This window comes from Heterodontus francisci, chromosome 30, assembly GCF_036365525.1.
Source record: "Heterodontus francisci isolate sHetFra1 chromosome 30, sHetFra1.hap1, whole genome shotgun sequence".
NCBI classification, from domain to species: Eukaryota; Metazoa; Chordata; class Chondrichthyes; order Heterodontiformes; family Heterodontidae; genus Heterodontus; species Heterodontus francisci.
In genome coordinates, this window is record NC_090400.1 from 28,884,122 (window position 1) to 28,910,620 (window position 26,499).

A 26,499-nucleotide genomic window follows, 5' to 3' on the forward strand; every position below is an offset into this window, starting at 1 on the left:
CATGCCAATCAAAAGATGAGGTGGTGTTCCTCAAGCTTACATGGAGCTCGAAATGTGTGCTATTCATGAACAGAGAATGTGTACAGATATTGCTAGTCAATACATTTGTGTTTGTTTAAAGATAAACAGGAGAAACACATGAGGATGGACATTAGAATTCTCAGTAAGAGTGGGTGAGCATGTTTATGTGACATTCCTCTGACCGCTATTTTAATGGAGGTATTAATCCTGTTAAAATAAACAAGTTTATTCCTTGGTTCATGTCAAGTTAATGCCAAATAAATGCATGGTTGTGTTTGCTACTATGACCAACATTGAATCCCAGCCTATGTTGCTTTCTCTTTGTCCTATTAGAAAGATTTATTTCCTTTGTCCCATGACTCTGCAATCATTAAAAATACACTGAAGTACACAAGCATGTGGTTGGCAGGAACTGGGAGCTGAATTTTCTGCTCTCAAGTGATTCTGACTGCCTCTAGTTTGGGACTTGCAATCTATTGCACACATATTGATCATTAATGTCATTCCTTATATTTCCCCATGGAGGTTGTCCACTCTAATACAGATAGCGTCGGCTCTGCATGATAACAAATGGTCCTCCACCACTAGTGTGTAAATTGAAAACAGTTTTCAAGGTTGCACAGCATAATCAAACGCTGTAACCCACTTACAAGCAGGCTGATGTCCTTCATCACATATCATGGCGCTATCCTGTAGCAAAATCCTAAACATGGGCGTACATTATTTTTAAATTAAATGCAACTGATCATTATTCAAACTGCACTCCCAGTTTATTTCCCAACCTTGGCAATTCTGCAACTGCAGTGACAGGAATACACAAACAAAGTCAATTAATGCATTGACACCTCTTCCTTAACACAAAAATGAAGCAGCTGCAAGCAATAGACTTTTACATAAAACAACAGCCTGGTGTTACAATTCAAACTCCCAACTCTCTATTTGTCACACTAGCCCTAGCTCCAATGATCCATAACTTACATGCTTATGTCATGCCTGTCCACCATGCGAAACTATACAAGACTGTAATGTTCAGACCAAACTAGCAGTCAACTTTATCTACAAGCACTCTAATTATGCAGATGCAATCGGGATTCAGTTCAACTTATACAATGCTTTAAACAGTCTAAGGAAGCCCGGATTTGCTTTCACTATCCCTCCTCAAAAAATCAACCGGTATAATAACGAAAAAATTTGGATAAATCAGGTCATGAAGCCTGATAGTCGCCTCGACCTCTATTTCCTGTGGCCACTAGTTGCCTCTTTGTAGCCAGTCATGGTGAGGAAGGAGCGGTCAGTGGTCAGAGGAAAGTGTGTAAATCGTGGTGAGGAGGCCAGGTCCAGCAAACCATCCAGTTTCTTTGTTTGCACAATGCCAGGGACAGCCAGGAGAGGAGTGATGATAATTTCTGGATTAGTAGTGGCAACTCCCATCATTGGAGGAAGTGTGCTTCGTAGTGATCTCCTCTTCCTGCATAATAGCATCAAACCTACACCTGTTGAATGCCTTGGTCTAGTCCATGGCCTTCGGTAAAAAAATTGACAAGTTCTTTCAGGTGTTCTGCTCCTTTGTTTATATATTCCACCTCTCCTGATGCAGCAGTGGGTGTCTTACCATCTCTTCCTCCTCAGAAGTGGCAGGCTGCCTTTTGATAATGGAAAATCTGACCAGGAGCCCCGCCATGCATATTTAATAGGGCCGAAGGAGGAAACTGGACCAGGATTGGGAGTTTGGGAGTAGGTCCAGGAATCTGGGAGTGAGGCCTGGAAATCTGGAAGTGGGGCTTGGGAGTCTGGGAATGGGGCCTGGGAGTCAGGTTAGGAGTCTGGGAATGGGGCCTGAGAGTCTGGAAGTGGGGTCAGGTGTCTGGGACTGGGAGTCTGGGACAGGAGCCTGGGAGTCTTGGACTGGGGCCAGTCATTTGATATTGGGGCCCCCCGTGTATGGGATTGGGGTTGAGAGTCTGGGGCTGGGGCCAGGGAGTCTGGGGCTTGGGCCTGGGAGACAGGGACTGGGATCAGGAGTTTGGGGCTGGGAGTCTGGGACCAAGTTCAGGAGTCTGGGAATGTGGTCAGAATGGTGGCCGAAAGTCTCGTCCTGACTCTTCTGTGGAAGATTCAGGAAAATTCAGTGCCTGATACCTTACAGTCTTTTCCTGAATCTTGTAACTGTGACTTTGATAATCCTAACATGGATTAATTCTTCACTCTGTGGAGTCTCACCTCTGCTGAGATTTGTAAACACACAGTTGAAGCAGGGAACTGCAGAATAGAGAATGGCAGCACTTATACAGCTACATGCAGGCTTTTGACAACCTCAGATCAGAGCACTTCTCTCACACTAGGCAGGTAAACATGTTATTAATCAATTTTACCTTTCATCTAGATGGAATGTGGCCTTGCAGACTTCCATCAGTTGATGGGATTCGATTGCTTTTGACATCTGACTTACATGTCACACAGCTTGGCTCTCCTGAAACAGATACCTTCACATTGATGTGAGGCTTGTATCTCAAAGACATCAGAACATTACCAAGTAAAATAAAGGAAGGCTTACATTCACACAGGGTGAGGGTGAGGGTGAGGGTGAGGGTGAGGGTGAGATTTTAACCACCAAGGACAGGTGGGTATAGGGGGCCGGTGGGAGGTAAAAATAAAAAATATCTCAAATCCAACCCAACCCATTCATTTCTGGTTTTAATAGAGGTGAGTTGTGGGTGGACACTATTCTCCTCTCAGGCAGCAGGTCAGTCAGCAAAAGCTTTTAAAGGCTGCATGACTCCATTTTCTGTTTTTAACCTACGGCTGCTAGGTTTCCCAGGCCTCAGGAATCCTGGCCAGTAAAAGGAGAGTGACAGGCTTGATCCATGAAGTAAATGCCTTTACAGCACTGCGTATGGGCCTGGAGGGGCAAAAGTGTTTAATCCAGGCCCAACAAGCTTATCTCTTTACAGACCCCACGATTGGGCAGGAACCCTGTTTTTAAAATGTTAAAGATATCCTGTGGTTAATTTCAGTAGGACAACTGGGAAACACATATTTCCAGGTTTCCTGTCCAGAAATCCTCCCTCCTGCTCTCTTCATGGCCCTGAGTGTTTCTCACATCCTTAGGATATTCCAGAATTCATAGTCATACATCACAAAAGGAGGCCATTTGGCCCATTTCACCGGTGCCCATTTTTTAAAAGAGGTATTCCATCAGTCCCATTCTCCTGTTCTTTCTCCATAGACCTGTAATTATTTACTTTAATTTATTTATCCAATTTCCTTTTGAAAGTTACTATTAAAATGTGCTTCTACCATTCTTTCAAGCAGAGCATTCCCGATCATAGCCATTTGCTGTGTAAATATTTTTTCGCTTAGTTTGCTTCTGGTTCTTTTGCCAGTTACCTTAAAAATGTGTCCTCTGCTTATTAACCCTTTTACCATTGGAAACAATTCCTCCTTATTTACTCTATCAAAACCCTTCATGATTTTGAACATTTCTCCCTCAGCCTTCTCCCCTCTCCGGAGAACAATCCCAGTTTCTCCAGTCTGTCTAACTGATGTCCAGCATCCCTGATACCATTCTAGTTACAAGAAATCATTCTAGTAAATCTCCTCTGCACCCTCTCCAGTGCGTTGACATCCTTCCTTAAGTGTGGTGGCTAGAATTGGCCACAATATACCATTGTTTTATAAAGGCTTATAAAGTTTTGACCAGTCTTTTGAGCTTGTCCTGCCACCTTCAAACATTTGTGTATGTATGCAGCCCCTTTAAAATTGTACCATCATATTATGTCTCCTGATTCTTCCTATCAAAATGAATCACTTCACACTGCTCTGCATTAAATTTCATCTGCCATGTGTCTGTTCATTTTACCATCTGTCTATGTCCTTCTCACTGTTTACTACGTTTCCAAGTTTAGTGTCATCTGCAAACTTTATAATTATCCCCTGTATTCTCAAGCCTAGGTTATTAATATATTTCAAAAATGGTCCTAATGCAGATACTTTAGAGACTCTGTTGCACACTTCACTCCCGTTTGAAAAGAAGTGGTTCACTACTATTTTCTGCTTTCTGTCCCTTAGCCAATTTCATATCCATGCTACCACTGCCCCTTTAATTCTATGGGCAACAATTTTGCTAACAAGTCTACTATGGTGGAACTTCATCAGATTCCTTTTGAAAACCTATATGCACAACATCAACCACACTACCCTTATCAATCCTCTCCCTCACTGCATCAAAGAACTCCAGCAAGTTAGTTTGCTTTCAAAGCAAATCAGTTACTTTTTCCAAGTGTTTTTTCAAACAATGTGCACGCAGCATGGACCTTGTTCTTGAATACATCTGAGTGATTTGCAGTTAAGAGTCAACCACACTGCCATGAGTCTGGAGTACATGTCAGCCAGATCAGATAAGGACAGCAGATGTCCTTTCCTAAAAAATATTAGTGAATCAGTTGGGTTTTTACAACAATCTGTTCGTTTCAAAATCACTACTGATTCCAGATTTTATTTAATTGAATTTAACTTCACTAGCTGCTATGCTGGGATTTAAGCTCATGTCTACTAGATCATTAGTCCAGCATGCTAGCACTAATACAGCCACTATGCTATCATACCCCTTTGAATTTGGTAATGTTGTTTGAAGAATAGATGTTGGCCAGAACTAATGGTTCTTCATAAAAATGATGAGAGACCTTCCACATCTGTCTAAATAGTCAGATTGGTTTAATGTCTCACCTGAAAGACAACACTTTCAACAATGCAGCACTCCCTCAGTGCTGCACTGCATGGCAATGCACCTATAACTATTAATAGAAAGATTTGTGTGTTGACTGGAAAAAGGATCACTTTCATAAATCTTTGAGGAGAGATATCAACATAGCACCATTCCATTTCTTTTACAATCTATAATGAACTTTGCTTCCAGCATTGTTTTTTTATAGGGTACTTTATGTTCAAATGACCCACTGTGTGAGAAAAGATTCTCCTAATCTCTCCCTTCATTCTTTTGGTGATTAGTAACGATGGTAAAGTAATTAATTTGCTTTGTTACTAATTTACTGACAAGTGAAAATAATTTTTCCTGATTTAATTTATCAAAGCTTCTCACAATTTGAATGCCTCTGTAGTATAAGGACCTGAAAGGGTTAATGTTGGAGACAGTAAGAGCAATCCCTCCCACTGTAGTGATGATGATGTAACAGTCACATGGTAATGGGCTTTGGAAGAAGAGAGTAGCAACTCGAAGGATGCTAGCTGGAGAGGCTTGAGGAGCGTGTACATAGAGATATGTAGATAATAAAAGAGTTGTTAGTTGACTTTATCTAGACTCCTAGACTTTATCAATAACATCCTAGCTATGCTACAACGACAACAACACATGGTGGCACCGGTTAAAGTGAACAGAAAGTACTGAGAACACCTCACTTCATGAAGTAGCGCCAAGAGAACAGCAGATCTCGTCAAGGGACTGCAAAATGCTCTAGAGCTGCTCTGTAGTCGAAGAAGATGTGGACAATTGGTGAGTCAGCCATGCAGGCATTCAGACTGCACCACAGAAATGTGGTGGTCTGCAACAAAACATCCAGCTCCATCGATTGGGTTCTGAGTCACAGTGCCGGGCGACGTTCCAGGATTAGGTGAGAGAATTTTTAAAAGGTGCCATTGTTGCATAATGGCGCATTTGATTGAAAAAAAGCAGGGAGCGAGGTCAATCTTGAGCGAAGAGGTGAATCAGGAGTTGGGCAGATTTAGCAGCCATTACTCAACCAGACTGAGGATAGAAAGTGTGGGAACTCCCAGAAAGCGCAGGAACCCCAGAAAGAGTGCCAACACTTCCAATAAAGCCAAAATGCTTCAAAAAGAAAGAACACCCAAAAAAGCCTAAGAAAACAAAATGGATTCGAAATTTAGAATGCCTGACAGCTTCCACAATCAGGAGAGACCCAATCAGCTACAAAATTGGTCCTGCGGAGAAAAATATTCCTACGATTTAGGATTGCTTCCCAGCTGCATACTAGATAAATACCCTCTTATACTCTATGCGTACAATTGCGAAAGACGTGATTTTGAGACAAGGGATAAACGAGGCAGCTGATAAATTTGGAGATATGCTACAAGCCTTGGACAAATATTTCAATTTATGCAGTAACAAAATTCTGGAAAGAGCTAAATTTAACAAGCGAGTCTAGAAGATGGGTGAATCTGTAGATTATTTTATAAATGATCTGAACAGATTGGCAGAGGGATGTTACGATGGAAAATTAAAGGCAGAACTGGAAAGGGACCAAATAGTTGTCAGAATAGCTGATGAGTCTTTATCAGATGTCTTACAGTTGAAAGATGATCTTACATTTGAGAGGCAATTCAGATCATAGGACAGGCAGAAGTCCGAAGACAAAACAGAGTCCTTCTGTGGGCTGGAGAAGCCTTGGATTAGAAGAAATCCAGTGGCTTGTACAGTTCTTGAAGTCAAAGACGGAGAGGCAGTCTATTGAGAAGACACACAGAGGTGAGAAGGTACATGACACCAGGAAACCGTCCCAGCGCTGTGGAGCCAGGAAGACCCACAGACAGGAGCAGTGTCCTACGAGTAAAGTGGACTGTTTCACCTTTAAAAAGACTGGCCATTACAGGAAAATGTGCCTGATCTTTGCTCAAAGTCACAAAGCAAAAGACCTACACACAAAGAGTGATGAATGCAGTACATCAACTTCCAGCAGAAAAGGAACCAGGGGATTTCCTTGGAGAAATTAATGACCCAAATCAAGGATCTTGGATGGTGTACATTTATGTAAATGGACATCTAACGAATTTCAAATTGGACACAGTTGCTAGTGTCACAGTTCTGTCAGACCAAGAGCCATGGTTGATGGGACATTGCCTACAACCGGCGGACACACAGTTGCATGGTCCCAACTGAAAGTGAAGGGTAAGTAGAGAGAGACACATTACGTCTTGCAAAACCAAGAATTTTCCCTCCTGAGCATAAATGTGTGCTTAAACCTGCATCTGATCAAGAAGAAGATTCATGAAGTCAAGCAGCCACCGGTATACAGTTGCTTTCAAGAAGACTGTCCAAAACTTTTCACAGGTCTCAGTAGACTCAAGACAGAGTACAGAATCACACTTAAGGAAGCTGCCAGGCCAGTGTGTATCTTTACCTCATCTGTTGATGAACCAAGTTCAAGACCAGTTGGAAGCGATGACTAGGATGGGAGTAATTTCTCTTGTTACGACACCAGTGGAGTGGTGTTTGACTATAGTTCCTGTTCCAAAACAAAATGGTATTCTACATATCTGTGCAGATTTAAAGCAGCTTAACAAAGCAGTGGTGTGCGAAATTCACCCAATGTCCACAGTGGATGACAGCTTGGCAAAATTGTCTCAGAGCACCATGTTTATCAAACTCGACGCCAATAATGGGTTTTGGCAGGTATCCTTAGATGAGACCTCAGGATTACTAACCACATTTATAACACCATTCGGGAAGTTTCGTTTCAGTTGGTCACCATTTGGAATAACCTCTGCACCAGAGATCTTCCAAAGGTCTATGTCTAACATCTTTGAAGGGCTCAAAGGAGTTACTTGTCACATGGATGACATTCTGATGCATGGGCAGTCAGTAGAGGAACATGACCAATGAGTTCGAACAGTTTTACAGTGACTTCAAGAAACAGGGCTATCTTTGAACAAGAAGTGCAAATTCTCCAAGACATCAATCCATTTCTTGGGTCACATAGTAAGCAGTAAAGGTATAATGGCAGACCCACAGAAGACACGAACCATTACAGAATTCCCTACTCCTACTTCCGTTCAGAGGCTCCAAGATTTCTTGGAATGGTGAATCAGTTAGCCAAATTTCTACCTCATTTAGCGGAGGTAACAGAACCACTAAGACAACTTCTCAAAAAATAATTAGGGGTGTTGGAGTTCACACCAAGAACAAGCATTCCAGAAGATTAACGAAATGCTCATTATCACCAGACAACTTGACACACTATAACCCTACACTACCAACAACGATAGTAGCAGGCACCTCCTCTACGGGGTTAAGGGCAGTCCTTTTCCAGGAGCTATCTGATGGTTCTCGCAGACCAATATACCACACATCTAGAGTTTTGTCCGAGATAGAGACAAGGTATGCGATAATTGATAAAAAAGCACTTGCCGTCACATGGGCACGTGAAAAATTTTCTGGTTATATTGTTGGATTGAGAGTCATCATCGAGACAGACCATAAATCTTTGATATCTTTGTTGGATGGAAAGGAGATTGCAAAATTGCCTGCAAGAATTTAAAGAATTTGTTTAAGATTGATGAGATATACCTATGAGACTAGGTCCAGGAAAAGATGCAAACGTACACTGATGCGCTATCAAGTGCAACGATTGACCATCTGACACAAGATGTGAATTTTGTGGTGTACTGCACAAAACTGACCATAGAGAAACTGCAAGAAATTCATCACGCTCAAAAAAGCAATGAAGATTGTATTCGTATAAGGCAGTATTGCACACAAGGGTGGCCACAAGAACTTCCTAGTGGGAAGACGATGAAAACTTTCTATGAATATAGAAAATACTTCACAATCATCGACAATTTCCCAGTTTATAATGACAGACTAGTCATTCCCAGTTCACTTAGATCATATATCTTGGAACGTCTACATCAAGGTCACATGGGAATAACGAAGTGCAGAGCAAGGGTACAATCATTCGTGTGGTGGCCAGGAATATCCAAAGACATCGAAAATTTGATTCAAAACAATCAGATCTATGCAATACAAAGACCATAACAGTGTGAACCTCTGATAGCTACTCAATTCCAACCAGACCTTGACAATGTCTAGGTATGTATTTATTCCTGTTCAACGGAAAGTCCTATGTAAGCACCATTGATTACTTCTCAAGGTGGATAGAAGTGAGAAGGTTATATTCAATAACAACAGAAACAGTTATGAGTTCGACAAGACATCTTTGTGACACATGGTATCCCTGATGAAGTACTGTCAGACAATAGACCACAGTTTGCGAATGAATATTTCACACAGTTGGCGACAAGAATGGGATTTCAACATCTCACAGGTTCACCACATTATCCACAGTCGCGTGGTGAAGTGGAAAGAGGTTTAAGAACCATAAAGTCATTATTGAAGAAGAATGAAGAGCTTCCAAGCTCACTTCTAATTTATCGATCTGCACCATTGATATGTGGACTATCACCAGTAGAGTTACTGATGGGTAGGAAGATAAGAATGCAGCATGCTGATTGCCTAAAAATTGCTTCCAGGATTGGATGTCTGGGATTACGAGAGAGTAAGAGACCGGGAAAACTCTTATGGAAGGCAACAAACTCAAAATTACCACAAAAGATTTCATGCCAGAGACTTACCATCATTCGGAAGACCCAGATGATGATGAAGAAACCCAGAGCAAACAGGATACGAGAATCCTTAGTGGTAATCAACCAAGTCGGTGATCCAGACTTACAAGGAAGACTACTGATCATCCCACTCAGACTAGAACAAGATCAGGGAGAGTTGTGAAACATCCTAACAGACTAAATCTGTGAAGTCAGAGACTTGAGGGGGACAGGAGGGGGAGAAAGAGTAGGAGGTAAAGCCAAGAATGTATATATGTTTAAGAAAATGTTTGGATAAAGACTTAGGGGGGACCTGAAAGGGTAAATGTTGCAATGAGAGCAACCCCTCCCACTGTAGTGATCATGGTGTACTAATAACATCGTAATGGGCTGGAGAGGCTTGAGGAGAGTGTACATAGAGACGTGAAAATAATAAGAGTTATTAGTTGACCTTATTTAGACTCCTAGACTTTATCAATAACACCCTATCTACACTACAATTACAACAACACATACCAGCCTCCATTGGATCGCCGCTTAGGAACACCTCTATTGGTTCTTCCCATTGTTTTCAAGTAAAAAGCCCAAGACCTAAAACTTTGAGTGTACCCACAAATGGGTGTTCCAGGGCACAGGGAACAACTCCACACTTGAATAGATAGGATCGAAGCCCACATGATATTGTCATCTAAGCTGGCGACCTGCAGCCACTAATAGGCTTCACCAGACAGCTCACTAGTGAAGAAGACTCAAAGATTGAGCTACTGCAATGTCAACTCAGTTGGCCCTCAGATAATTTGTTAAAGGGGAAGGGGATTGAGAAATGGGTTGACCAGGTCAAGAAAGGGAGCTGTCAGGTTAGGAAGTGGGAATGATTGGGTCAGGATGTTTGTGGTGGCCAGGAGGGGTGAGGGTAGTGATGATAATGAAGGGTTGGTAATCAGGAAGATCAAGGTCATGATGGTTGGGGGGGAAATGGTGGTAAGCAGTGGCCCATGTGGTTTGAATGTGAGGTCGGGAGCAGTTCTCTTGCTCCTCCTCGCTGCACATTCAGTTAAGTATAAACATTTTTTGTATGTCAGTTGTTTTCTGCTTACAGTGATATGGTGGGTAGTGCATTTCAGCTCGTAATGACCATGTTCTTCCTGTCTGCCATATTGGAGCCTTTGGAGGCTCTTTAGTCGCTAAAAATGCTGAGGCTTTGTGGTTGAATTTTCTAGGTCTTAGTAATCTGCTGTTCCTTTATCCTCCCTAAGAGGATTTTCATTATCATCTCTAGTCACCCCTACCATTTCTTTAACTGTCCTTTTACTTTTTATTTGTTTATAAAATCCTTACTATTTCCTTTCCTTTTACCTGGCAGACTCTCTTCATAGCTTCACTTAGCTTTTCTAAACGCTTTTCACTTCCACTCTGTATTTTCCATAAAGGACTTGATTTTTCTTTGTATTACTATCTTCCGTCTTATCCTTGAACAGAGCTGACAGTCTTGAAGGATTCCAGTCCTGCCCTCCAACCAACCTGATTGGTTGGAAATGATAGCTTCATTCCCAGTGAAAAGAACATCTGATTCCCTGTGTAAAAGCAATAAGTTGACAGATGGATTGTAACACTCATTGTCATCAGAGAACTCTGGTGGCTGGCCTAAATGCATGTGGGGCTTTAGAAAACAGGTTGATCGTAGATCTCCGAACATGTGCATTTTCTAGCAAGGGTCACTGTATCGTGACCAGGAGAGAGAAATCTGGCTGTTCTTTCCCCCCTAACCCTCCTCCTTCCCCAGCAAGCTGAAGAACCACTGAGGCCAATTGTCGTGTCCTTATTGCTGTGGCTGATATCTACTGACATAGCACAAAACATGGGTTGGAACTTCTTGGTCCAGGTGAGCTTTGAACAACCAGTTTCTGAGTAACGAGCTATAGTCAAAGCCATTAGAAGTACCTCTTGGCCCATTCTACTCATTGTACCCATTAGTTTTTGTGGATGCTGGTGGCTCATGAATCTATAAACACATTGGCCCTGTCTTATCATTCCATAACTCGCAACAGTTTGTTGATCTGAACAGCTTACTGGAGTTAGCTTCACTTAAAGTGAATATATAATATTAGACTCTTAAGCTGTGCCAGAATACTTTCTGGGAAGGCTGGTCCTGTCTTTTGAAAATATTTTAATAAGATAATTAGCAATGGAATCTGTCTTTCACTGTAATGACTCGAGCTTCTTGCTTCATTCTAATGACTGTAAAGTTTGTAGTCCCACCTCTTCAATTTTCTGCGAGTGATCTGTCCAGCCTCAGTTTTCTTTTATCCTTTAACAATCATCCTTATTAATTGCACCATACTAAAAAATATAAAAATGTTGCTAAAGCTGTATGTGATTATGATTGATTATATCATGGCAGCTCCTCTGTTGTTGGTGATTTTTGTGAATGATGCGTTCACAAACTGAAAGATCCTGTGAATTCTTTTTTCTTTGGCAGGTCCTTGCCCCATTCTTACATTTGCCTGTCTATAGCCCTTTAGATACTCGTTCACCATATCTAGCATTGCTAGTCTGTTCCTTCCTTGTTTTTTACCCTTCATTCAGCCACCATTTTGAGCACGCCTTCATGTCTGATGATGTAACCAATCCAGTTCTTTTACCTTCTTCTGATGGGTTCGATGACGGAATGACTCTCCTTGACCCTTCTGAGCACTTTGTCGTTTGCCACCCTCTCTGACCATTTGCTGTTCAACATTCATCTCCAGAACCACATCTTACACGCTTCTAACTTCTTGATGTTTGCCTTGCCCAGGGTCCATGTCTCTGCTCCGTATAGGAGCACACTCCATATAATTGTTTTGACGATTCTCACTCCCAGGTTGATGCTCAACTGCTTGGTTAACAACTCCTTTCATCTGTTGAATGCACTCTTTGCAATTGCAATTCTTGATCTTATCTCTCTTGTGCATCTCCCATCTCTGTCAGTATTGTTCCAAGGTATTTGAACTCTGACACCTGTTCCAGTTGGTCTCCATCCACTTTATCCTGTGAATATTTTATTTTAAATAGATGGAAGGATTATCTCCCCTTGCTTCTTTACCAAACCTTAACCAAATTAGTTTGGTTAACTTCCAAGAACAGGGACGACATTTCAAAAGTAATTCATTGTGTGTAAAGCATCTCAAGTTGCACTGAGGATCCATTAAGGTGTTATGTAAATACAGCTGCAGTGGGCCAGAGTTTGCTGGAGTGGAACATGATAGGAGTGTGTCCTGTTAGACTTACAATTGCACATTTAATTTTATTAAAATTTCTGGCCTCACAATTGCTGGAAGTTCCAGCTGGTAATGGCGAAGAAAGGTCAGCAAGGCATCTTATTGAACAACAGGACAAAGAGTCTTCTTAACCAATGAGATTTAAGATCTGAGAAATAAATAGAGGAAGGACAGAAGGAGGATGAATTAGAGTGGATGAATTCAATGTCAAATCAGGTACAGAAAGGAAAATAGAGGGAAAGAAAGCATAGATTAAGAGAGAGAAAAAAACTAAGTAAAAATGACATTTATAAAATTTCCTAAATTAATTCACAAGCTGAAAGAATGGGACACTGATAAGTGCTTAATTTCTGAGCAAGAGGGATTGATTGGCAGTAATTACAAATTATCACATCATTAAAAGTCTACTTATACTGATAATTACTAGACATAACTAATGGATAATTAATGTGCAAATGCCGAAGTAGTTTCCTGTATATTTTGGGGCAGGCATTTCCTCCACTGGTCCCTTCAGCAGTGTTATTACATAAGGAATATGCCAATGATAGGATGATACCCTGGGCTAAATTTTGAAATCCCGGTGGGCGTGGGAATGAGTGCATGTATGATTTGAAAACTGCATTCTCGGAGATTGGCACTGGCTCCCGCCGCCTATGGAACGCAAAGTAGTTTTTAAAGACTCGCCGGCAGGGAGGGAATGGGAAGTTCAAACACCTCCAGTTAATTAGCAGTTGAGCTCATTGTGGAGCTCATTGAAAGGCTTGTCAGGAGCACTGTGTAAGTTTTAATAGGAGTGCATGGGGAAAACGTCATGTTTGGAACACGGCAGGGTGTAGAAGTCATGCACACTGCAAGGGGGTGGGGGGGTTCAAGAGGGCTATTGGAAGGGCTGCTTACCATATTGTAGAAGCCCAGAATAAAGCTCAGCTGCTTAAAAAGTGCCTCAGAGCAGCCATTGCTGGAGCTGAAAAGCTTGCATTTGTCCAAGGTGCATGATAGGAATCTGGAGAGGGATGTGAGACCGCTGGCCTCACTTGGGCAGGCTACTCTGAGTTTGAAATGAGCAGCAGGATGAGCTTCAGCAGATGCAACCTCCTGGACAGGAGGAGGTCAGAGGGGCATAGCGGGGGGCTGCAAGGGGAAGAAGACACTGCCCAAGAGATCGGGTCTACCAGCCAAGAGTTAGCTACCTGCAGATGACAGAGCGCCAGTGCCGTAGGAGGCTGCGCCTATCCAGGCAGATGGTGTCGGACATTTGTACTTCGATCCACAGTGACCTGAGGCTTTGCGGTCTCCATGACCGTCCTTTACCTGCAGCCAACAAGATTACTTTTGCCCTGAATTTCTATGCAACCGGGTAGTTCCAGTGATCAGCTGCAGACCTAGATGGCATCTCGCCATCGGCAGCTCAATAGGTCATCAGGCAGGTCATGGAGGCCATATTCTGGAGGACGGAGGGATGCATCCACTTTGACACAGATGGACCAGTGCAGGCACAAAAGGCATTGGGGTTTGTTGCCATTGATGGATTCTCTCAGGGCCAGGGGGGGTCATCGATTGCACCCGTGTAGCCATCAAGGCAGCCAGCAACGAGCCAGATTCCTGAACAGAAAGGGCTACCAGTTGTTGAATGTTGGGCAGGTCTGTGACCGCAGGAAGCGAATCTTGCAGGTCTGGGCCCGGACCCCAGGCATCACATCTCTTCATGCCCACGTCCAGGTTGGCTGCTCGGCGATAAGGGTTATCCCCTAAAGAGATGGCTCCTGATGCCTGTCCACTACCCAGGCATGGATGGAAAAGGACCTACAACCTGATCCACCTACTAACACAGACCTGCATTGAACAGACCATTGGCATCTTGAAGATGCATTTCTGTTGCCTTGACCGGTCAGTTGGTGCCCTGCCGTATGAGCCAGCCAGAGCGTCTCGTATCATGGTCACCTGCTGTGCCCTGCACAACATAACACTGGAAAAAGGCCTGGCGATGGATGAGGAGGAGAAGGACCTGGAACGCCACGCAACCTCGGAGGACTGGGAGGAGGATGAAGAGGTGGAGATAGGGTTCACTCAAGAGGTGGGCGACAACCAACAGCGGAGGATGCCTGTCAATGCCATCCCAGGCCTCAGGGTGAATGGCGATGACGCTGATTCAGCAGCGTTTCACTTGATCGCCTCCGAGCCTTTATGACTGAAGAAACGTGAACTCACCTTCCAGCATGAAGAGCTATCACTCCTTGAAGACCCACATCTTGAAGTCTCATTGCCAGCCATGAGCATGGAGAATGACGTTTCGGCTGCCAACACTCTCCAACATCACAAAGCATGGAAATCCAGCAATCCCAGGGTCCTAAGCCTCCCCCACCCACCCCACCATACTCCATCTCCCCTTTGACACGAAACATCAATAACACACATACCCGATTAATAAAATAAACAAGTGATATTGTAATGAAATAAAAGAGCGGAGAACAGCACCCAGATGTTTCATTAGACCCACATGGCATCTTTCTTTTCTTACCACTTCTATGGGGTGCTCACCCTGTGGCAGGGGATGAGGTTGAAGGAGCCTGCTCCCTAGTCTCTGCCTCTGGCTGAGATGCCTGAGGCTTCTGTCCTCATCATGGAGGTGCCTTTGGGGTCTTCCACAGTCTGCCGTGCCTGCGTCATTGCAGGGGCTGCCTCTGTCACTAGGCCTTGGCACACAGATGGTTCCTGAGTCGGAGGGGGTGAGGGGCCAAAGGGTGGCACTGGTGCCCACTGAGAGATGGCCCCTTCATCTGCCGCTTCAACCCTCTCAACCGTTTTCTGGCGCCCATGGACACTCGATGAGGCCACCGACTGGGCTGCAGCTGCAATCCATTCCGAGCATCACTGTGCCACCAGAATAGTCTGTGCTAGCGTCTCACACTTTCTGTGCATATCTGCATGCTGCTCCTGCACCCACTCAGAGTGGTGCTGCATGTGGCTCTCCGAGAGGTTGCCCAGTCTCTCAATGGAGGAGCTCTGAGTCATGACAGAGCACATATGCTACACGGACTCCTCCATTGCCTGCCCATAGCTCCTCAGGGCCTCAGGGAACTCGGACAAACGGGAACTCATCTGTCTCTGGTTCTCAAGGAAGACCCTCCTCGTTTGTGACTCCCGAGACCCAGCATTTTCGCCCAGCAGAGCATTGCTATGTCTGTCTCCCTCCTCCGAGGGAACTGCCCATACCTGACTCTGCCTCATCTTCCTCCTCCTGCTCAGGTAAAATGTGAGGTTCACGCTGTGCTCCCCTTTCGATGCTACTCTGGGGCCCAACCGAGGTGAGTGTATCTGCGCTGGTGGATGGTGGTATGATGTGACAGTGCTGGTTCCCCCTGCCAAGGAAGGCGGTGACGATTGTGCTTGTGCACTGTCCTCCATCTCTGTAAATGGGCCCATGGGAAACACAAGAAAATGGAAATGAGCAATTGTCCTACTCAACAATTGCCCCAGCACAACCAGCCTCTTAGATGATAGTGGTCAGAGATCCATAGCATGCACTGGGCAGGCACCTCCTCCATGCCCTTCAACATAAGATAGAGATAACCAATGACTTGGTTGCTCATGACTTCACCTCTCGCCAACCCCCTCTGACTGCCTCGAGGGCACCCTGGTGATCTCCAGCGCCGCCTCCTCCAGATTACAGAGTTGGGCCACCACACCACCTGTTCAGGCCATTTCCGAGCATTGTGGGCTCTCTTCTGCGGGATGAGAGGAGAATGATTCATCAGTAGGCTTCCCTCTCTCATCTCTTCCAGCATGACATACACGTAGCTGATGTTCCCTTCAGTCTTTGTGAATAGTGCTCCATATGTGAGGGTGGCTGCTGTCTCAATGATGCGACTAGACACTCGATCTGTGAAGTGTCATTGCCAGCCATGAGCATGGAGCATGAAGTTTCTGCTGCCAGCACTCTCCAATATCACAAAGCATGGAAATCTAACAATCCCAGGGCCCTAAGTCTAGGGGAAACTATGGAGATTCTGTGAGGTCAGCTTGTATGCATGCTGGTGTTTACAGAGTTGGTGACCTATCACTGGGTGCTGCTGGCCACTCACGTTACCAGACCTTATCAGGTTATTGAATCTCTTCCTGCACTGGGCTCACCTCTTTCAGATGAGTCCCGGACTGTTGACCTACGTGGCCATGTCCAACCGTGCCCTCCTGGTATCTCTCGGTGGATTTCTCCTTCCGGATGTTGGGAAAAGGACATCTCTCCCACTTGCCACTGCATCCGTTAACGTCTCAAGGGAGGCATCAGAAAATCGTGGTGCCGCCCGGGTATGCATGCCCATGCCTGCGCTGGCCCTCTGATTTCGCTGCTGCTCCATAGCTTCAGGCAACGGCAAGTTCAGTCATAGCTGCCGTTTTCCTTTTAAAACCACTCTCAGTTGCCAGATTCCGCTCGAAGGCCACTCCCGACACCCCTGATTGGGCGCCAAACTTGTCCCTGGGTCAATTAGACCCTTTTCCTTTGAAAATATCATTGCATCGGCGCAGGGTCGGGACCCGGAGATGTTATGGGTGTGGAGGTCCTGACCCTGGAAGGCAAGTTCAGCCCCCTTTGTCCAGTTTCTCACCATGACTATCCTCACTTTAATGTATGACCATATAAATGAGGCACTATGGCTTGGCAGGAGCAGCTGATCGTGGTGAGAATGCTGAGTTTAAAGGAGTTCACTGCTTGGAGTTTAGGCTGAGTCTCAAGTTTGTCTGCGTATTTTTAATTTTTTTTCATTGGTAAGTTACTGTGTTGAACCTCAGCTGGAGAGAGGTTACTTGCCACTGTCTGACACCCAGACCCCAAATAAAACGTACATCTCAATGGCATTGTCACATCTCAAGCTGAAATTAATCACACTTGAAATAACTGCTTTAACTTTAACAAGTGTTTTATTAAAGACTTCTGTAAAGTTCTTGCTTACTGCTCTCACTACAGCAGCATAAGCTTGTCTGACCTTACGACAACCCCCAGGTCAGGTGTTTTCCCCAAAGCCTAAAGCCTATGACCAGTGGTGTACCACAGTGATCGGTGCTGGGACTCTTGCTGTTTGTAGTGTACATTAATGATTTAGACGTGAATATAGGAGGTATGATCAGTAAGTTGGCAGATAACACGAAAATTGGTGTGTCGTAAATAGTGAGGAGGAAAGCCTTAGATTACAGGACGATATAGATGGACTGATAAGATGGGCAGAGCAGTGGCAAATGGAATTTAATTCTGAGAAGTGTGAGGTGATCTACTTTGGGAGGACTAACAAGGCAAGGGAATATACAATGTATAGTAGGACCCTAAGAAGTACAGAAAGTCAGAGGGACCTTGGTGTACTTGTCCATAGATCAGTGAAGGCAGCAGCACAGGTAGATAAGGTGGTTAGGAAGATATATGGGATACTTGCCTTTATTAGCTGAGGCATAGAATATAAGAGCAGGGAGGTTATGATGGAGCTGTGTAAAACGGTAGTTAAGCCATAGCTGGAGTACTGTGTACAGTTCTGGTCGCCACACTATAGGAAGGACGTGATTGCACTGGAGAGGGTGCAGAGGAGATTCACCAGGATGTTGCCTGGGCTGGAGCATGTCAGCTATGAAGAGAGACTGGATAGGCTAGGGTTGTTTTCCTTAGAGCAGAGAAGGCTGAGGGGGGAGCTGATTGAGGTATACAAGATTATGAGAAGCATAGATAGGGTAGATAGGATGAAACTTTTTCCCTTAGTGGCGGTGTCAATAACCAGGGGGCATAGAATTAAGGTAAGGGGCAGAAGGTTTAGAGGGGATTTGAGGAAAAACCTTTTCAGCCAGAGGGTGGTTGGAATCTGGAATGCATTGCCTGAAGGGGTGGTAGAGGCAGGAACCCTCACCACATTTAAAAAGTATTTAGATGAGCACTTGAAATGCCATAGCATACAAAGCTACGGGCCAAGTGCTGGAAAATGGGATTAGAAAAGATAGGCTTGATGGTCGGCATGGACACGATGGGCTGAAGGGACTGTTTCTGTGCTGTATGACTCTACTTTCAGTTTCCCTTCCAAGTACCATGTATTCTCTCATACTAAAGCCTCACATACAATCATGACATTCCTCCCTTATCAGACCAAAACATGTCCATGATTTTTGAACATAATCACAACATATAATCTTCATATCATTTTGGTTGTCTCCTCTTGGCATTGGTGTTCCTGTTGTCTCAGAAACTCTGGTCACCACATCTGGATTAGAAAATGTCGTTGGCCACTCTGGAACCGATTTTTCTCCCTCTGGATAGCAAGCTGTCTGCCTGCCAACAGCATCACTGACTTGGACATCTGGATTGCTGGATGTCAGCTTCGCCTCAGCTCCTACATCTTTTTTTTTATTTCCAAAATATACTTTATTCATAAAAATCTGTAAAAATTACATTCCCAAACAGTTTAAAACAGCATCAAGTCAAAAAATACAAACAGTGCAAAGGTGATCAGTTTCCTTCTATACAATTATGAGTTGCTTCACAACCCTTCCATTTCACATTTGTCCTGCCAGATACATTTTTACATTATACAGGAGACAGAAATTTTCCCGATACAGTTCGAGGGGTTTCCCATGGATCCAGCCCCTCAGTTCAGCTTGGTGGGGGGACCTTACACTGTGGTCTTTCCCCATTGAGCCTTTGCTGCGGCTGACCCAAGCTTTAGTGCGTCCCTCAGCATGTAGTCCTGGACCTTGGAATGTGCCAGTCTGCAACATTCGGTTGTGGACACCTCTTTTCGCTGGAAGACCAGCAAGTTTCGGGCAGACCAAAGGGCGTCTTTCACCGAATTGATAGTCCTCCAGCAGCAGTTGATGTTTGTCTCGGTGTGCGTCCCTGGGAACAGCCCGTAGACCACAGACTCCTGTGTTACAGAGCTGCTTGGGATGAACCTCGACAAAAACCACTGCATCTCTTTCCACACCTGCTTTGCGACGACACATACCAGGAGGAGGTGGGCAACCATCTCTTCCCCACCACAGCCACCGCGGGGGCATTGTGTGGAGGGGGCGAGACTTCGGGTGTGCAGGAAGGATCTGACGGGGAGGGCCCTTCTCACCACCAGTCAAGCTACGTCTTGGTGCTTGTTTGAAAGTTCTGGTGATGAGGCATTCCGCCAAATGACTTTGACGGTCTGCTCGGGGAACCATCCGACAGGATCCACCGTCTCCTTTTCCCGTAGGGCCTTGAGGACATTCCGTGCAGACCACTGCCTGATGAATCAGTGGTCAAAGGTGTTTTCCCGCAGAAACTGCTCCACGAAGGATAGGTGGTACGGCACGGTCCAACTGCATGGAGCGTTCCGCGACAATGTGACCAGGCCCATCCTTCGCAACACCGGGGACAGATAGAACCTCATCACGTAGTGAAACTTGGAGTTTGCGTACTGGAGGTCTACACACAGATTGACTGTCAAAGTCATTTGGCGGAATGCCTCATCACCAGAACTTTCAAACAATCACCAAGATGTAGCATGGCTGGTGGTGAGAAGAACCCTCCTCGTCAGATCCTTCATGCACACCCGAAGTCTCGCCCCCTCCGCACAATGCCCCCGCGGTGGCTGTGGTGGGGCAGAGACGGTTGCCCACCTCGTCCTGGAATGTGTCTTTGAAAAGCAGGTGTGGAAAGAGATGCAGTGGTTTTTGTCGAGGTTCATCCCAAGCAGCTCTGTAACACAGGAGTCTGTGCTCTACGGGCTGTTCCCAGGGACACACACCGAGACAAACATCAACTGCTGCTGGAGGACTATCAATTCAGTGAAAGACGTCCTTTGGTCTGCCTGAAACATGCTGGTCTTCCAGCGCAAAGAGTTGTCCATGACCGAATGTTGCAGACTGGCACATTTTGGTTTTGGTTTCCTGGATAATTGGGGCTCTTTCTGGGGTAGGTGGGACCTCTACAAACAGGATGGTCTTCACCTGAACCAGAGGGGTACCAATATCCTGGGGGGGAGATTTGTTAGTGCTCTTCGGGGGGGTTTAAACGAAATCAGCAGGGGAATGGGAACCTAAATTGTAGTTCCAGTGTACAGGCTGTTGAGAGTAGGGAGGTAGGGGATAAGGTTACAGGGACGCAAGAGGGCACTGGCAAGCAAGAACTTGGTTTAAAGTGTGTCTACTTCAACGCCAGGAGCATCCGGAATAAGGTGGGTGAGCTTGCAGCATGGGTTGGTACCTGGGATCCTGATGTTGTGGCCATTTCAGAGACATGGGTAGAGCAGGGGCAGGAATGGATGTTGCAGGTTCCGGGATTTAGATGTTTCAGAAAGAACAGAGAAGAGGGTAAAAGAGGGGGGGGGGTGTGGCATTGTTAATCAAGGAAAGTATTACAGCGGCAGAAAGGACGTTTGAGGACTCGTCTACTGAGGTAGTATGGGCCGAGGTTAGAAACAGGAGAGGAGAGGTCACCCTGTTGGGAGTTTTCTATAGACCTCCGAATAGTTCCAGAGATGTAGAGGAAAGGATAGCGAAGATGATTCTCGACAGGAGCGAGAGTAACAGGGTAGTGGTTATGGGGGACTTTAACTTTCCAAATATTGACTGGAAATACTATAGTTCGAGTACTTTAGATGGGTCTGTTTTTGTCCAGTGTGTGCAGGAGGGTTTTCTGACACAGTATGTGGACAGGCCAACCAGGGGCGATGCCACATTGGATTTGGTACTGGGTAATGAACCCGGCCAGGTGTTCGATTTAGATGTAGGTGAGCACTTTGGCGATAGTGATCACAATTCGGCTAGGTTTACCTTAGCGATGGGCACGGACAGGTATATACCGCAGGGCAAGAATTATAGCTGGGGGAAAGGAAATTATGACGCGATTAGGCAAGATTTAGGATGTGTAGGATGGGGAAGGAAACTGCAGGGGATGGGCACAAACGAAATGTGGAGCTTATTCAAGGAGCAGCTAATGCGTGTCCTTGATAAGTATGTACCTGTCAGGCAGGGAGGAAGTTGTCGAGCGAGGGAGCCGTGGTTTACTCAAGAAGTTGAAGCGCTTGTCAAGAGGAAGAGGGCGGCTTATGTTAGGATGAGACGTGAAGGCTCAGTTAGGGCGCTTGAGAGTTACAAGCTAGCCAGGAAGGATCTAAAGGGAGGGCTAAGAAGAGCAAGGAGAGGACACGAGAAGTCATTGGCGGATAGGATCAAAGAAAACCCTAAGGCTTTCTATAGGTATATCAGGAATAAACGAATGATAAGAGTTAGAACAGGGCCAATCAAGGATAGTAGTGGGAAGTTGTGTGCGGAATCAGAGGAGATAGGGGAAGCGTTAAATGAATATTTTTCGTCAGTATTTACAGTAGAAAAAGAAAATGTTGCCGAGGAGATTACTGAGATACAGCCTACTAGGCTAGATGGGATTGAGATTCACAAGGAGGAGGTGTTAGCAATTTTGGAAAGAGTGAAAATAGATAAGTCCCCTGGGCCAGATGGGATTTATCCTAGGATTCTCTGGGAAGCCAGGGAGGAGATTGCAGAGCCGTTGTTGTTGATCTTTAAGTCGTCATTGTCGACAGGAGTAGTGCCGGAGGACTGGAGGATAGCAAATGTTGTCCCCTTGTTCAAGAAGGGGAGTAGAGACAGCCCTGGTAATTATAGACCTGTGAGCCTTACTTCGGTTGTGGGTAAAATGTTGGAAAAGGTTATAAGAGACAGGATTTATAATCATCTTGAAAAGAATAAGTTCATTTGCGATAGTCAGCACGGTTTTGTGAAAGGTAGGTCGTGCCTCACAAACCTTATTGAGTTTTTCGAGAAGGTGACCAAACAGGTGGATGAGGGTAAAGCCGTGGATGTGGTGTATATGGATTTCAGTAAGGCGTTTGATAAGGTTCCCCACGGTAGGCTATTGCAGAAAATACGGAAGTATGGGGTTGAAGGTGATTTAGAGCTTTGGATCAGAAATTGGCTAGCTGAAAGAAGACAGAGGGTGGTGGTTGATGGCAAATGTTCATCCTGGAGTTTAGTTACTAGTGGTGTACCGCAAGGTTCTGTTTTGGGGCCACTGCTGTTTGTCATTTTTATAAACGACCTGGATGAGGGTGTAGAAGGGTGGGTTAGTAAATTTGCGGATGACACGAAGGTCGGTGGAGTTGTGGATAGTGTCGAAGGGTGTTGTAGGGTACAGAGGGACATAGATAGGCTGCAGAGCTGGGCTGAGAGATGGCAAATGGAGTTTAATGCGAAGAAGTGTGAGGTGATTCACTTTGGAAGGAGTAACAGCAATGCAGAGTACTGGGCTAATGGGAAGATTCTTGGTAGTGTAGATGAGCAGAGAGATCTTGGTATCCAGGTACATAAATCCCTGAAAGTTGCTACCCAGGTTAATAGGGCTGTTAAGAAGGCATATGGTGTGTTAGCCTTTATTAGTAGGGGGATCGAGTTTCGGAGCCACGGGGTCATGATGCAGCTGTACAAAACTCTGGTGAGGCCGCACCTGGAGTATTGCGTGCAGTTCTGGTCACCGCATTATAGGAAGGATGTGGAAGCTTTGGAAAGGGTGCAGAGGAGATTTACTAGGATGTTGCCTGGTATGGAAGGAAGGTCTTACGAGGAAAGGCTGAGGGACTTGGGGTTGTTTTCGTTAGAGAGAAGGAGGAGGAGAGGTGACTTAATAGAGACATACAAGATAATCAGAGGGTTAGATAGGGTGGATAGTGAGAGTCTTTTTCCTCGGATGAGGATGGCAAACACGAGGGGACATAGCTTTAAGTTGAGGGGTGAAAGATATAGGACAGATGTCAGAGGTAGTTTCTTTACGCAGAGAGTAGTAGGGGCGTGGAACGCCCTGCCTGCAACAGTAGTAGACTCGCCAACTTTAAGGGCATTTAAGTGGTCATTGGATAGACATGTGGATGTAAATGGAATAGTGTAGGTCAGATGATCGGCGCAACATCGAGGGCCGAAGGGCCTGTACTGCGCTGTAATATTCTAATTCTAATTCTAAAATTCTAATTCCAAGGTCCAGGACAACGTGCTGAGGGATGCACTAAAGCTTGGGGCAGCCGCAGCAAAGGCTCAATGGGGAAAGACCACAGTGTAAGGTCCCCCCACCAAGCTGAACTGAGGGGCTGGATCCATGGGAAACCCCTCGAACTGTATCGGGAAAATTTTGTGTGCTGTAAATGTAAAGATGTATATGGCACGACAATGAAATGGAAGGGTTGTGAGGCAACTCATGATTGTATAGAAGGAAACTGATCACCTTTGCACTGTTTGTATTTTTTGACTTGATGCTGTTTTAAACTGTTTGGGAATGTAATTTTTTATAGATTTTTATGAATAAAGTATATTCTGGAAAAAAAAATCCCTGGTCATCGCTTCTCGGTCTTTTGGCTAAGATCAAGTGTAGTATCTGTTCTTATCAGTGCTTACTTGGTTGAGAAGAGACCATGATCATTGCCTTTTGATCCTGGGTAGGTTTTGAGTGAAATGGCTATAACCAATCTTCGAGCTTCAGGCCAGGGAGTGCGGAACACCGTTCGGGTGGTCATGAAGTACAAGGAAGGAGATGCACCGGTCGATCGCACCTTCTTCATCAAGAAAATCCTCATCGATTGCTGTGGATTTCAAGCTACGGACGTCTTCTGCCTGCAGGATTTCCCCAGCAGAGGATACTTCGACGTGACGTTCCGGAACGTGGCGGGATGCATCAAGTTCCTGAAGGCCTTCAAGGAGAAAGGGGACCGGGTGCCACTGTCGATCCTCACAGCGGAGCCACTCTCCACGCTTCCGTCACAACGTGATCGGGTGGTGACAATTCACCTCTACAACCCCCATGTTCCTGTGGTGGATGTACTCACCTTTCTTGCCAGGTACGTCGAGGTGGCCGGCAGCAGCACTGATGTCAAGGACCCCTTTGGGATTTGGACCAGCAAGCGGCAGGTCAAGGTGACCTTGAAGGTCGATCCCAGTGGAGCCATCATCCACCCTCCCTCCAGCTTCGCTATCGGGGGAAGTCGAGGGTTCTTGGTCTATGCTGGGCAGCCCAGAGTTTGCCGCACCTGTGGCAAATCTGGTCACGTGGCAGCCAACTGCAGCACGGTTGTTTGCAAGAACTGCAAGGAGGAAGGCCATCAGACCAAGGACTGTAAGCAGACTAAGTGTTGCAACTTGTGCGGTGCGGCAGGCCATCTCTACAAAACCTGCCCCAAACGCTGCCTCAGTTAGGCTCAGGCGGCAAGGTCCCAGGAAATGCCGGGAGAAGGTTCGACGAAGGCGTCCGGTGTTCGAAAGGAGACGAGCAACCTTCTCCGCAGTGAGGAACTTCAACCTGAGAAGGAAAAGAAAGGGGAGGCAGCTGAAACCAGCGACCCAGCACCTACCCCGTACCCAGAAACCCCTCCTCCACAGACAGAATCAATGGAGGAGGAGGCAGCAGATGGGCAAACAGGTCAGTGGCAAGTGGTCCAGAGGAAAACCACAAAGAAAAGACCTCCAAAAGCGGAACAGGCCACCACCCAAACCAATGGCAAGAGGAGGCTATCTTCTGAGACAGACTACAACAACTCCTCTTCACTGGACGGGGAAATGCTGGAACGACGCCCCCTTCAAAAGAGGTGGCAGAACACCAGGGAGATGGAAGATAAAGCCCCCCAGCCCCTGGGCACGGGAAGCTGTGATGGGCCCGGCGTGCCCCAACCCCAAAGCGCCACACCGAACGACACGGCCAGCGCATCCCAGCTCCGGGACACCGAGAGCAAAGACACGTCTGGTGCACCTCAGCTCCGGGAAGCCAGGAGCAGTGATGTTTTTGAGGAGAAACAGAGGGAAGCAGCAGAGGACAACCCAATCCTTGCTGCCTACAAGATCCCCCCGATGTCACCCCAGCGGAACAAACCCTGCATTAAAAACCAGGAGGGGTTTCTGAGCCCAACTAATGTGAAACAGCTTGCACACATGATGGGTATGCAGGAACATCCCGAAGGACTGGGACTAGCAAGGACAAATAGTATGGGAAGCAACAACTAACTTTAAAAAAATGGGTGTAAGGATTGCTTCCATTAATGTGCGTAGCATTAAATCTACTACGCGATGTGTTTCAACCTTGGATTACCTCGCCAAGGTCAAAGCCGACCTACTGTTTCTGCAGGAGTGTGGAATACCACACCTCAGCACCTACAGGCAGTGGTCGCGATGCTGGTCCCACGGGCCATCGATCTGGTCAGGGGGTAATGATTGCCGTTCCTCCGGCCTGGGTATTCTGCTGCGGGGAGGTAACTTCACCATCTCCGAAGTTAAGGAGGTGGTGTGCGGTTGCCTCCTCGTAGCAGACGTAATTTACAACAACGCTCCGCTCCAGTTGATCAACGTGTACGCCCCGGTACAATGCAGCAAGAGGCTGACCGTCTTCCAGCAGCTCCCACTGCTGCTGGCGACATCCAGGCCGGTCATCCTAGGCGGTGACTTCAACTGCATTATCGATGCGGCTGGACGATCCGGCAGTGACGACAGCAAACTGGACGCTACGTCCAGATTCCTAATAGAAACAGTTAAAGATGCCAAACTGCATGACGTCTTCAGCAAACCTGCAGACGGAGCGCAGCGTAGATACACATGGTCAAGATCGGACAGGTCTGCCCGTTCCAGGATTGACTTCCTGTTTGTGTCCCGTGCTGTCACGGTTTGATCCACCGACGTCAAGCCGGTGTTCTTCTCTGACCACTGCCTCTTACTGACCGACTGTCACTTACAGGACGACCAGCGGGTTGGCAGAGGGACGTGGAAGCTCAATGCTACACTGCTGACCCCAGAGAACGTTGAGGAACTCAAAAGGGATTACAAAGATTGGAGGACCGTGAAACCCCTCTTTGAATCTCCAGTTCACTGGTGGGAAGCGATCAAG

General features: G+C 45.8%; 1 protein-coding gene and 1 pseudogene across 3 annotated transcripts in view; both read left to right on the forward strand.

Moving 5' to 3' along the window:
* Positions 1–26,499, forward strand: part of caln1 (calneuron 1) — a 330,421-nt gene that overhangs the window by 228,644 nt on the left and 75,278 nt on the right. The gene's annotated exons all lie outside the window — the stretch shown is intronic.
* Positions 23,971–24,101, forward strand: LOC137346905 (U2 spliceosomal RNA; annotated as a pseudogene).